We start from the raw sequence: 13,073 nt of genomic DNA on the forward strand, positions 1-13,073 counted from the left end.
GTTGGTCAAAACAGTTCACATATTCAGTAGACAGACAGACAGACGGACGGACTACCTCTAACGGTGCAGAAACTGAATCTGACCCCTCACCTATACTCATTGAGATAATGGAAGCCTCCTTAAATGGGAACTGAAACTTCAACTTCTAAAATACAGGACAGAGTCTAGTATTCCAGGCTGACAGCAAGTAGGCTGTGGCACATGAAGACTCTTTAAAATGTCGATGAGAAGAGAGTGAAGCAGGCCCAAAGTGGCAGGGCTCTGTGAAGCAAGGCACAGGAGCTACACGCACAATAAGACAACAGCCCTGTCTCTGAATGATATGCTTCATGTGATTTCTGTTGTCGCTGTTTTACTGTTCTGTTGTGTGTGTGTGCTGGTTGGGGTCTCTGACCTATATTAATTATTTACTGCCATACTGAGTTACTAGTTCCTATATGAAACAAAGATCACACTGGAAATTTAATATGCAAATTCTTGCTGGAACACAAAGAAATATCTAAATTCCAATTATCCAAGCTACTGTGGGTACAGAAGAGATACGAAATGTGAAAATCATTTATGCTCACACTGGAACCACACAAAACACCGAGGCTGCAGAAAGCTGCAGGTTTCACTTGCCCTTCCCTGACACAGTACCAAGATAAGCCTGCGAGAGCCAGAGGAATCTGAGAACAAGACCTTTTAGCCCAGATAGAGCAGCTGTACCAGCAATTCACTCCTTAAGCATTTCTTTTACTTCTAATTTTCTATTATTTAATTTTCATCCATGCATATATGTCTTGTGATGGTCTGATTTTGTCTGAATATTGCAGTTACGGTTTAGACTATGTTTGCTGTACATGTTACTTCCCCAGTCTACTAAGGCATTCTTTATTCTATCTTCCACCCACATCCCTTAGATTCCCCCTCTTATTCCTAAATTTCCTTCTTCCTTGCCTCCTACTTGTTTTAACTTAACTAACCTTCCACAGCTTTAACAATCTCTAAAAGTGGTGGGCCTCCCCCTCCCAAATACTTTACTTTACTCATCTCGATGATTTTTTTTTCTTTCCAAAGTAGATCTAATGCTTGTCCCTAACTGTCAGGATTCAGACATTATGCTGACCCCTGTCACCTGCCAGGATTAACCCAGGCAGTATCCTAGCCAGCTCAGGGTCCTATGACTTCTACCTCACTACACGGGTGCAAAGCTCCCTTATGAGACAAGCTTCCTCCATTTCTGCTCTTTCCCCCTGCTCTTCGAAGAGACAGGCTGCTCCTTGCCTCTTCTTCCTCTTTCCCTCTGTATTTTTCTTTCTCCCTTCCCTCTCCCATTCCCTTTATCTCAAAAAAATTCCCACATGAACTCTGCCTGCACGCCGTGTCTGTCCTTCACCCACCATGGGCTCTAAACAGCTGTGTGGCGCCTTAGCACACCAAGGTCCACCTCGCACTGTTTTACAACATTTGGTGTCATGAAACTTGGCGGGATCTCCTGGCAGTTCCTCCTGCCTGCTGACAGTGTGAGGACTGCCAGACCCTTTAACTTTCAATTGGGTCACCTTTCCAACTAAGGATGTCTGGAACCCAAAACCAGCAGAATCATCAGTAACATACCTCCCTCCCCCCCACCACCATGTTTCCCATGATTGGGGATTTGTGTCTCGTCCACGGTTTCTTGCCTTCTGGGCTCCAGCTGAAAGCCCCAGAACTGGGCAACCACTTGTCTCTTGGGCTTAGAACCCTCTGGGCCCTTGTACCCACATGACATCGTCGTTGCATTGCAGCTTGTATTCAGGCACTGGCTACGCCCCTGGACCTCGAAGGTCCACGCTGAACCTCTGGGATGCTGGAGTTCAGCCTCTAGACTTTATCTCTACTTCACTCATGGTAACTGCCTACCCCAAGAGATATCAATCCAAACAGTGCTTCCGTATCCCAGCACTTCACAGGACTTTTCCGCCAGTGATCCAATAGTTGTAAATGTGTACCCTACTGCCCCAAGTTCTTTCTGTTTTTCTCCTTGTTTCCTTTCCTTGTCTGCTTCTTGTTCCCGGAATGTGATCTAGCCACACTAAAACTCTCTCTACTGCCTGCCATCATAGCAGCCTCTAGTCACCACCCACCGTGGCTAAGCCTGTCTGGGGCAGGATCTTCCCTCTGCGCCCCTGATCCTATCTCTGCCACCACTGCTAGGCCACCCAGACCAGGGTGGCAGATCCCTTTTTCCTGTTTAGTTGGGGGCTTCACCCCAGCTCCTGGTATCCAATTTGGAAAGTTCCTTTTCCAAGCCCCCTCCCCTGGGAGTTGCCTCAGTCCAAACTCTACCTCTGAGAAAGCCCACCAAATGGTGACCCCTCCCCAGAAAGGCTCAAGACCACTCCCATAGGCTACTGAAACTGCCCCCCCAAGATGCAACATGTGAACATTCCGGTTCACTTTTCCCTCTCTGTGTTTTCTGGCACCCATTAAACCTGAGCCTTTTCTAATTCGGTTTGATTTGGTCTGAGTTGGATTATTGGGCCGGAAAACATAACACTGCCCCAGTTGGGCTGCTCCTTTGTCTCTGTTCCCATCCTTTCTGCCTGGCTGCAGGCTGGCAGCACATGCTCAGGGTATATGAGTGAATGCTGTGACCATACGTGCGTGATTCTCAATGTCTGCGTCCTTGATGTGTGTCTTACTAATGGCATATGGTCTAAAACCTGTAAGGTGCCTTGCAACACGTGAGGAGGAGCCATCTTGGCTAAGGACAGGTTATAAGACCTAACCACCGCTATGGTAAGGGCAAGACAGACAGGTCAAGTGACCTAAGCACCATCTTTACCAAGGGTGACCACGCGACCAGTAGTCCCCCCCCCCCACTCCTCTGGGTGGTGACTGGAACAGGGAGGAACCAGAACTGCAGGCTTGTGTAGCTCCGCCCCTAACCAAGCAGGGCCTGGAGCTACATGTGGCATGTTTGCATGATGGTATGCCTTGACAGGGCTCTCTCTGCCTGCTACAAACTGTGACTCAGAGATGAAAAAGCCAGCTTCCTCTCGCTCACTTTTCATTTGTGAATGTAAGCTAGCTTTAACTCTGTATGCGTGTATGCATCTGTGAATGCAACTAAAATGCAACTGTGTGTATACGCAGGAGTACTTACTGTTAAAGAAAATGTTTTAAGTTAAACAAGCTGGGAGACTCTGAATGAAACATTACTCCACAACCTGTCAGGTTGGATCCAGCTCTCCAGGCAGATCCTACACTGTAGTCATAACTCTCATGTACCCAACAGACAATCCTCAAATGTTCTGAGATCTAGGGAATATGGCATTTAAATGTTTAATTACTCTTATTTGTAACAGAGAGATAGGTTAGCTCCTGGCATCAACCCCATTTCCTCCAAAGAACAGAACTTCCACCCGGAGCTTACTTCAGAAGTGGCTGTGCTAACACTGAACAAAAGCTGGCCTTTCACCTCAACTGCTGCACAGGCCTCTTCAGACCATGGACGATGGGACAGAAATCAAATGCCTCATTGCTCAGGGCAAGGAAGGCTAGGCTACCCACTCCTAATCAGCAGGGTCTTCTGAAGCCTGCCAGGCCCCATGCTCCAGCTATAAGACAGATGTTGCCCTGAAGCCTCTGACCTCGATAACAATGGTAGACCCCAGGATGGCTGTCTAAGTAGCCAATCAAGTCAGTCTCTGTGGGGCTGGAGAGATGGCTCAGTGGTTAAGAGCATTGCCTGCTCTTCCAAAGGTCCTGAATTCAATTCCCGGCAACCACATGGTGGCTCACAACCATCTGTAAAGAGGTCTGGTGCCCTCTTCTGGCCTGCAGGCATACAGACAGACAGAATATTGTATACACAAAAAATAAATAAAATAAATTTTTTTTAAAAAAAAAAGTAAGTCTCTGTCAATAACTCAGGTAAAATTTATTCTTCTCAAGAATCGTGATGCACCTTTTCGGTTTTCGGCTCGGAGGAGGCAATGGTGCAACTTTCTTCAGTCGTCCAGAATCCGGGTTCATCCGACACCAGCTGCCTCCACCATGCCGCCCAAGTTCGACCCCAACGAGATCAAAGTCGTGTACCTGAGGTGCACCGGAGGTGAGGTCGGTGCCACATCCACATTGGCCCCCAAGATCGGCCCCCTGGGTCTGTCTCCGAAAAAAGTTGGTGATGATATTGCCAAGGTAACCAGTGACTGGAAAGGCCTGAGGATTACAGTGAAACTGACCGTCCAGAACAGACAGGCCCAGATTGAGGTGGTGCCCTCTGCCTCTGCCCTGATCATCAAAGCCCTCAAGGAGCCACCAAGAGACAGGAAGAAGCAGAAGAACATTAAACACAGCGGAAATATCACTTTCGACGAGATTGTCAACATTGCCGGGCAGATGCAACACAGGTCTTTAGCCAGAGAACTTTCTGGAACTATTAAAGATCCTGGGTACTGTACAGTCTGTGGGCTGCAATGTGGATGGGCGCCACCCTCATGACATCATTGATGACATCAACAGTGGTGCTGTGGAATGTCCAGCTAGCTAAGAAGCAACAAGAGAAAATATTTCAATAAAAGACCATCTGAAAAAAAAAAAGAATCCTGATGCAGCTTGATGGCTGATAGGTTCGCCAGTTTTAAAGGATTTCTCCTGAGTGTTAAGGTGATGTCATAACGATGGGGAAGGAACAGAGTTAAGGTTTATTTATGTAAAGCCCTGAAAGCTTAGGATGTGAGGATCTGTGAGTGGTTCAGGGGATAAGAAAGTGTCTGAGGTGTGCAAACGCAGTCATCAGATCTCTCTCATTCTGAACCACTGTTCACAGTCTTAACATTTGTCAATAAAGTTCTAATAAGCTATCAATCCAGCTCTGAGTACTACCACTAGCATCATAGCTACAGGCTTAGGATTTTAAATTCCCTTCGGTGGTTTCTTAAGTATAGACCTCAGAGATACTTTTCTGTGTGCAAAATCCATTTGTCACCGTCATTTCTGACATTATAAATTCCAGGACAGATTATAGATAGATTATAAATGCTAACATGTCTAAAACTTATGCTTTCACAAACTCAAAAAAACTTCTTGTAAGTTCCAGGGAGCTGACTTGGAGGAGTCACCTCAACATGTCAGATGTCCCCCTCCCTCAATTACCAGCCATAAGAGCCTAAGCTTCCCACCTTTCCCTGGCCTGACACCCTCTCCCTCAATCACCAGGACCTAAAGAAAAAAATATTTGTTTCTTAAACTTAACCTTATCTTCTGCTGTGCCAGCACCTCGCCATGTCCAAGAGATACTGGACAGTTCCACAGAGCCTGGACAGCCATGAAACCAGCAACCCCAGTACATGGCCAGCACCCCAGCTTTTTTGGGTCCAAGATTTCAACACCCACAAGTCAGCAGGAAGCAGTCTTGAGAACTCAGCACCCCATCCCCTTTCATATCTCCACCTTTTATAGAAAAAAAAAAGTGGGAATGTTAGGCATTATGCTGGCCCTTGTCACCTGGCAGGATAAACCCAGGCAGTACCCTATCCATCCAAGGGTCCTATGGCTACTCTGCCCAGCAAAATTATCTTCATTATCAGAAATGAAGAGAAAATACTTTCCATGTTAAAAAATAGACTAAAGGAAACTTAGAGAGCTCTACAGAAAACAGTTTGTGGTAATTTGAGTAAGAGAAGCCCCATAGGCATATCTGAACGTTTAGTCATCAGGAGTGGCACTACCTGAGAAGGGTTAGGAGGGGTGGCCTTGTTGGAATGGATGTGGTCTTATTGGAGGAAGTGTATCACTGAGGTAGGTTTCAAAAGTCCAAGCCTGGGGCTGGAGAGATGGCTCAGTGGTTAAGAGCTTTGCCTGCTCTTCCAAAGGTCCTGAGTTCAATTCCCAGCAACCACATGGTGGCTCACAACCATCTGTGGTGAGGTCTGGTGCCCTCCTCTGGCCTGCAGACATACACACGGACAGAATATTGTATGCATAATAAATAAATATTAAAAAAAAAAGTCCAAGCCTGACCCACACCACCTAAGTATCATTTTTTCTTCCTGCTAAATGCAGATCCAGATGCAGAACTCTCCAGTACTTCTCCAGCACCATGTCTGTCTGTGGACTGCCATGCTCCCTGCCATGATGATAACAGACTACACCTCTGAAACTCTAAGCAAGCTCCAATTAAATGCTTCCTTTTATAAGAGATGCCATGGTCATGGTATATCTTCACAGCAACAGAACAGTGACCAAGACACAGTTGAAAGTATCCATGGCAAATCTATCCATATGCCACAGAAAAGAACAAACCACACTAGAATAATCATGCAGCGCAGATGTCCAGCAACTGAAATTGTCATACCTAGACACAATGGAAAATAGGATGAACCTGGAAATCATTATACTAAATGGGTAACCCAGGCCCAGAAAAACCCTTGTTCTGTCTCTGGATCCTAGTTTCAAGTTTTTCATGTTTTACGTTTAATTTGGAGTGTCTGCAGAGGGCAGAAGAGCAGAAAGGTCCATGAATGGAGAAAGGACACAAGGACCTAGGGGCTGGGAAAGTGCAGCATACAGCATAAAAGCAGAAGGGGAGGGGACTCTGTGGGTTAATGGCTCAGGTGCAGGCAAGGAGATGAGAGAAAGGCAGGATGGTAGATAGGACAGATCAAAGCTAAGTCTATATAAAAAAAGTTATGAAAACCCACTGTTTTGTGAGCTAATAACAATTTTTAAGAAAAGGGAGGAGCTACTGATAGATGGCGCAGTAGGCATGTGTTTGCCATGACCTGAGATTGAGTCTCAGAAGCACACTTTAGGCAGGGCAGGACCAATTCCACAAAATTGCCTTCTGACCCTCACATACACAAGCAGGTGCACACACTCACACACAAGCATACACTGGCAGGTGCACACATAAATAATAAATGAAAAAAGTTTAACAATGACCAAAGGAGTGAGGCCAAGGTCCCCTGCATGGATGGCAGTGCTTCACAAAGAAGACTCCAGTTATGAGACGAAAATCTCAGCACGAGGGAGGTCCCAGGGACCTCAGGAACAGCACAGCTGCTGCCTTTAGCTGCCCATCACAGACAGATGATAAGACCTGTTGCTAAAGACAGGGTACACTTTGGTTGCAGGACAGAGAAATCAAGATGGAGATTTACCTTTCTCTGTGGTTTATACATAGATAGAGCAAAGTTACATATTTTCTAACCCCTGAGTGTAAGCCCTTGCTGCTCATCTTGTTTCTGTGTTTGTTTGTTTTTCAAGACAGGGTTTCTCTGTGTCCCTAGCTGTCCTAGAACTGTAGACCAGGCTGGTGGCCATGAACTCAGAGAAAGCCACTGCCTCTGCCTCCCGAGTGCTAATTAAAGGTGTACGCTACACTGCTAGGCCCTTAGTGCTGTTCTTAATCTAGTAAACTTCATTCAATACAATAATAAACATTTTTAGAATATTTTCTCAGTGTTTATTTTTATGATTTGTATACAAATGGAAGCTATTTTCACTTTTATTAATTTATATACTTTTTCTGCATATCCATACATACACAATACATTAAACATTAATTTCTTTTATACCAATTTTTCAGTTTGTTAAAAAAAAAGGCACCTGAAACCAAAGGACTGTCAAAGAAATAATTATGAAAGTCATAGCACACAAATGCTTCACAAAATTAACCTGTACCAGAAATGAAAGAATAAATGTGCAAAAGTTATTTAAAATCAACGTAACACTACAGTGTATTTATTATCCAAAAACACAATTTCAGGAAATGCAAACCAACATTAATTGCATTGTTACACATAATAATTAACACCCTGCTGGTCAACTTTGAGTATTTCAGTGCCCTGTGAAAAAGGGGCAATTTAAAAGTTCTAGGGGAGATCTTTTATAAAGCTGTATCTAAGTTAACATTTAAAGGTGTTTAAAATTTGGAAACTAAAATCAAAAGTTGTTTTTGTTAAGGACTTTCTTTGAAAAGCTGACATTAATAAGGCCTAATTCAGAAGGCCACACTACCTTAAAGGACCACTAGATGGCAACCTTGATTCACAAGTTTCACAAGTGTATTTGGAAATGGTGCTGTTGGAAACCAGGGCCTCAAACTTACTAAATAAAGCAGGCTTATGACTGCTTTATGTTACGTTGTTGCTGATAGGAAACTAAAGAAAATAAAATAGACTTATAGAATTTTTGAGGGCTCCTTGTTATAAAAATCATTCAAGTTTAGAAGAAATTCATTTAGTAGACATTAAAAGACACATCTGATATAACAAAAACTAGTATACCAAAAGATACGTTTGCCTGATTTGTTTCTATATTTATCCTTTGGAAATACAGGAATTTATAACTAATTGTGTGTGTGTGTGTGTGGACGGCATGTGTAGAAGGACAAGTGGAGGTCTGAGGTGACAAGGGTGTCCTCTCCGCTCACTCCCACTTTACAGAGGATATGTCACTGACCCTGAGCTCAGCTCTCAGCTACCCTGGCTGGTCCTATGGTGCCAGCATGTCCGCCTGCTGAATGCTACAGGCAGAGTCACACCTGCACTACTTTGACTTTGACGTGTAAACGTTTAGGGATCCAGCCTCTGGTCCTCATACTTGTACACTAGGGCTTTACTAGTGGAGACAGCCCCTAAGTCTAATGGTTTCTTCATTAATAGCAGTTAAAAAGAATGCTTTCAATATTGCTTCAGTAATGATTCCTCTCTGAAACCCAACCAAAAATGACAATCTGAAGACAGCAACTATAAAAGGGTAGGTTACAATACACCATAAAACTGCTTTCTTATTCCAATATTAAAATATTTCCCAGACCTAAACAAACGCATGAAAAAAAAACATGAAAACCCGTGTTTATTTGAAATAATTGTAACAGCTGAGCAAATAATAATTTGAAAATGATTCCTTTAAAATGTCATAATTGGTATATTACAAAAAGTAGCCAGTGAAGAAACCTAACAATGTTCTTCATTTAGTAAATGTTCATAAAATTCAAGATGTAAAATGAAGGTGTAGGCATTTTTCTTTCATTAAGGTTATAATTTATGACCTAATTTAATATTTTTATACTTTTAGAAGTGGAGTACAGCTATTTTTAATAAGCCATGTTTTAATATATGAAATATTGGCCATCTCTGTCCTTTCTTGCACAAGTGTGGGATAGCTATAAAACAGCACAAGTCAAAGGTTCAGCTGGCGTTACTACTCTGTACTGTAAAGTGACTTCTGCTGACAGCATCCGGGACTGCAGAGTCCCTGCCTCCAGCTTACAAGAAGCAAGACCTCCTGGAGTAAGCACTAGGAGATCACACACTCGGTTCAGATCACAGAAGTGACCCAGTTAGCACAACTTGGAGGGCGTTTTGTGTAAGCACCTGCATTTTTAGTCAACTGAACTAATGCACCCGCCCTTTAACACAAGCAGGACCTCAGTCATTTTCATCATGTTGTGCCTCGATTTCTCTCCTGCAAAACGCAGAAACAATACTAGAGGTACTGATCCATCAGGCTGCTCTAACAGAAACGAAACATAAAATGCCCTGCACAAAACCAGCAGGAAGCAGATGCTAAGCAAATACTAGTTCTCTCAAAAGTCCAACATCATCGTTTATTTCAGAAAAAATTTTCAAAATTTGACACCTACGAATTGTTTATTTCTAATGAGAAAAGTTTGCCAAGTATAGATACATTTGATGCTACTCACAAACCATCCACAGAGAACTCAAGAAGTGTTAGCTAGACAAAAATAATTACATTAGTTATTTGTATAACTCATTTAATGTTTTTATTATTACTTTACAGTATGTGGATGGCTGCTTTGCCTCCACATGTCTGTGCATTACATGGTGCAGTGTCCGCAAATGCCAGAAAAAGGTGTCAGATCCCATAGAACTGGCAGGACATTTGAGCTGCCACACAGGTGCTGGAAATCCAATCTCTTGTTTTCTGGAAGAGCATCACTTTTAGCCAATGCACTCCAGGCCCTATTTCAATGTTGTCATATATAGAGAGTGTGTGGGCAGGTGTCTTTTTCTTTGGTTGAGCTTTTGCTTTCTTAGTGTCTTGTCCTCATAATCTGACCTCCAACTCACTATGGACTTCAGGTTGGCCTCAAATGCAAAGCTCTTCTGTTTTAGCCATTCAAGCAAAAAAAAAAAAAAAAAAAAAAAAAAAAAAAAAAANAAAATAACTTATTCCATTAAAAATGGCTATTTCTGCCCTAATTTCCTACATAAAGCACATAATAATTCTGTTCCGTCTGCCATTTATGGCAACAATTATGACAAGATATAGATAGCAAGCAATGAATAAAATTCTACAGCAAGGAAAAATGAGACACTGCACAGTCTATATTCACAGTTTATTTAGATTCACAGTGTTCACTGAACACTTCAGAACTGAAAATCTACAACTTCAATTATTATGGGCAACTATAAATGCATACTTATGTTTACCACAGACCTCAAATATCCACCTAATAGCAAAGCAATTGTCTGTAAAATAAAACTCATGTAAAAGGCACAATATTAAATTCTAAAAGGAGAGTCACTTAAATATGCTAGTAAGTTAAAAAATAATTTGTAGCAAGAGTGTAAACTCTCCCACATGTATAAATATTTTTAATTTCTTTAAAAATATACAGTCTTATTTAAATACAAAATGTTCAGTGTTGACTAAATTTCTAAAGTCAAAATGCTGCAAATAAAAAGTCAAAATGCCGCAAATAAATTTAATGTTCCATTTCTTTTAACCTTAAAAATATTTGACAATCTCTTTCTTTTTGTTAAAAAAAAAAAGCCTAAACAGAGGCCCATAAAAATAATAAATGTCCCTGGTCTAGTCTCTGGAACAGGTGAATATTAATTCAAAAGACTTCACTGATGATGAAATAGCGGGGCATGGGGGCATACGCCTTTAATTCCACCATTACAGATGGATCTGGAGGCTAGCTTGACTCACAATGAAACCCTAGCTCAAAAAGAGAGGAGGAGAGGGAGGAAGAGGAGGAGAAAGAGAAAAATCCTAAACTGAGGAATGAAAACACCCAATCATCCTAGACTGTCCAGGTGTTCCCTAAATCCAGGTGAGAGGCAGGGTGCTGAGGGGGCTGAGAAGAGAAAGAGACACGGAGCTGTGGAACACACAGCTTGACAGCAAGCACCCGGACCTGGGAGGGGTGCACTCACCACTCAGCTCCCCAGGATTCTCTGACAGATGAGCCACTCTGAAGACCCTTCATTTTAGACAACGGGCCTCCAGAACCGTTAGAAACTACTGTTGCAATGGATTATCACAAAGCAGATTTAATACGCCCATTATAAATTTAACTGTGGGGAAAGTACTGATTCAATTAAATTTTAAGAATTGAGGTCATCCCTTAGGATCTATTAAGGCTATTTTCTATTCAGTGTAAAATGCCTTATTGCTTTAAGTGTTCAATGAACTTGACTGATTGGTGTAAGCCTATAAATAAGACACACAAGATACTGAAGTACAATAAAAGTGACAGTACCTCTTTTTACAATGCAGAAATGGAAGGTGATTAGCCTTCCAAAAGTCTGGAGAAATCACACATAAGAAAGATCTAGAAAGGACATCCTCGTATTATTCACTCATACTTCTGACTGACATAAAAGTGAAAAACAGACTTAAGCAACTCAGCTATGTACACGCATGCTTACACACACACACACACACACACACACACACACACACACACACACCCCAAAAACAAAAACTGAAGCAACTATACAAGATATGAGTATTCAGTTCGTATCCAAAGTCAAAATAGGTACTGCTTTAAAATGCTATTCCTGGAAGCAATGAGCAACACCAGCACCAGGTGTGACGTACTTCCACGGGAACTGTTGGTCAGAGAGACCCACCAGCCCCCCAAGCTCTTGATCCATCAGGACTAGATGATAAGATCCCACTGCTGAGGACAGCAGACAATCAAGCTGGAATGAGCTGGAACAGTCCTCCCTGCTGGCTGGCTCACACAGTGCCTGAAGGTGCTATGCAGGACACTGGGGAAGAAAAGGCACCATCAGACCCACTCATCCATAAATCCTAAGAACAAGGGCAACAGTCTATACAATGTGCAACATTTGCACTTGTCTTTTGGAGGTAACCAAAAGCAAAATTTGAAGCAAGTTCCACAGGAAGGAATCCAGTTAAGACCACTTAGCTGGTAAAGTAATAGTCCCTTCAGGAGACTTACTACTTAATTGTTAATTAAACTGACTTCACGTCTACTGTGGTTTGAATGAGGGTGGATCAAGGAGAAGGATTAGCAGGTGTGACCTTGATGGAGAAGGTGTGGCCTTGTTAAAGGAACTAAGTGGTGCCCCCCCCCCCCCCGCTGAGGTTTTAAAAGCTCAACTCACAGGTTCAATGCAATGCCCAGCAAAATTCTTCAAAGACTTCGAAAGAACAGTACTCAACTTCATATGGAAAAGCAGAAAACCCAGGATAGCCAAAACAATCCTGTACAATAAAAGAACTTCTGGAGGCATCACAATCCCTTACTTCAAACTCTACTACAAAACTACAGTACTGAAAACAGCCTGGTATTGGCATAAGAGAGACAGGGGGACCAATGGAACTGAATAGAAGACCCGGATATCAATCCACACATCTTCAAAGACCTGATTTTTTACTAGAAAGCAAAAAATATCAAATGGGGGAAAAAAGCATATTTAACAAGTGGTGCTGGCATAACTGGATATCAACATGTAGAAGAATGAAAACAGACCCATATCTATCACCATGCACAAAACTCAAGTCCAAATGGATCAAAGACCTCAACATAAAGCCGGCCACACTGAACCTTATAGAAGAGAAAGTGGGAAGTACACTTGAACACTTTGGCACAGGAGACCACTTCCTATATAATCCCAGCAGCACAGACACTAAGAGAAACAATTAATAAATGGGACCTCCTGAAACTGAAAAAAGCTTCTGTAAAGCAAAGGACACAGTCAACAAGACAAAACAACATCATATAGAATGGGAAAAGATCTTCACTAACCCCACATCAGACAGAGGTCTGATCTCCAAAATATACAAAGAACTCAAGAAATTGGACACCAAAAGAA

The 13,073-nt window shown here is 42.4% G+C and overlaps 1 protein-coding gene and 1 pseudogene across 4 annotated transcripts in view; one reads left to right on the top strand and one right to left on the bottom strand.

The window, feature by feature from the left end:
- The window catches only part of Tdrd3 (tudor domain containing 3), a 135,814-nt gene that overhangs the window by 87,417 nt on the left and 35,324 nt on the right, over window positions 1–13,073 (bottom strand). The gene's annotated exons all lie outside the window — the stretch shown is intronic.
- Window positions 3,973–4,586, top strand: LOC126511991 (60S ribosomal protein L12-like; annotated as a pseudogene).

The sequence above is a fragment of the Alexandromys fortis genome, unplaced genomic scaffold (assembly GCF_014885135.2).
Source record: "Alexandromys fortis isolate MF-2015 unplaced genomic scaffold, M_Fortis_MF-2015_v1.1 scaffold_113, whole genome shotgun sequence".
Lineage (NCBI taxonomy): Eukaryota > Metazoa > Chordata > Mammalia > Rodentia > Cricetidae > Alexandromys > Alexandromys fortis.